This window comes from Acyrthosiphon pisum, unplaced genomic scaffold, assembly GCF_005508785.2.
Source record: "Acyrthosiphon pisum isolate AL4f unplaced genomic scaffold, pea_aphid_22Mar2018_4r6ur Scaffold_20908;HRSCAF=22505, whole genome shotgun sequence".
Taxonomy (NCBI): domain Eukaryota; kingdom Metazoa; phylum Arthropoda; class Insecta; order Hemiptera; family Aphididae; genus Acyrthosiphon; species Acyrthosiphon pisum.
In genome coordinates, this window is record NW_021770316.1 from 1 (window position 1) to 1554 (window position 1554).

A 1554-nucleotide genomic window follows, 5' to 3' on the forward strand; every position below is an offset into this window, starting at 1 on the left:
AATACGACAAACTTGGTGTAACTTTGATACTTTAGAGTTAAATCATACACTAACGTACATACGGCACGGGGTCCGCGATCTACCGCAGGTAGATTGCCTACCTGATAATGTACTGCTGCGAATCAGAATTTTTATTCCGGGCAACGAAAAGTTAAGATTAATTTTGAAACCATATACCGAATATTAAATAACGAATTGAACAAAGTGTAAGTCACATATAGTTGGTACACTTAATGGGCAACGAAGTGCAGGGGTTCAGCTAGTTACTTTATATTTAAACGTTAAAATATTATTTAGATGCATTTTACGCGTACCTACAATGACAATTATAATGACCCACCGTCGTTGGAAATTGGGTCTATTCATTTTATAACATGTGGTAATAATAACAATATTACGCGTTTATTCTTATTTGTTGTAAACTGAATCTACATACAGTTACATTATACACTAATTTTGTATATTACGAATTACGATTATAAACTCACAACATTACAAATAATGTTCAAATTTTTCTGTGGACCACCAAATTTTTACCGTGGACCATCAGTTGGCGACCGCTGCATTATATTATTATGGCATAAAAAAAGTCGAGTAAGTGGCTACGGCTTTGCTGTACAGTATAATGTAACAAATTACTTAATAATAAATTATATTGTGTTGTATTATTTTATAGGTAAAGGTATGGGCGGATAGATAGGTATCCACTTATTTACCGGGATATATAATTTAATTATAAGGCCACAACTGCCCATAAGTAGGTATCTGCATAGATTAAATATACTAAGTATATTTAATCTATGGTATCTGGGACCTGTATATTATAAAAAAAAATTCTGAGAAGATCTATATTGTGGAAACGCAGACCGTGATTTATCATTTATATTTTTTACCAAATTCATACTAAAACTATGAAATGAACAGGTTTTTTACTTATCATGTAGTTATCTCTATCATCAAATATGTCGGAGTAATTTAATATAATATCGGTATAGTTTATGTTCGAAGTAATTGTTATCGAAGCAGTATTATGGTTGACAATGAAAATATTTTTTCGGAGTAATACAATGTCGTGGTAGTAGATAGTCGTAGCACTGGTGTAATCCCTATACCGATGGCGGGGATCCACGTGGTCTAGAGGGAAACGACGAACGAAAAAAACGGAAAACGCAAGCGTCAACGCGCCCGAGACCGTAGTCGAAGAAACACTCACGCACACGCACACACGTGTTCAGTCTTGTCGACGGGCGCTGAAACAAATTCGGCGCGACGTTCGTACTGTACGCTGCCCGGGCTGTGTAGAGGGGATTGATGCGACGAAACTTGGAGGATCTCGTCGGAGTCCGTACTCCGTAGCAACCACGAACTACTACATGTAGTAGTTCGTGGTAGCAACGTCGAACCACGAACTAAGATATACAGGACTGGGAAACGAATGTTGATACGAGTACACCTTATATTATGATCTGCGGGGGACGGAGGGAATTTCAGTTCTAATCAACACTAGCGCTCAACTCTTGGCCGGCGGCCGCTATCCGTATTAATCCGTAATTC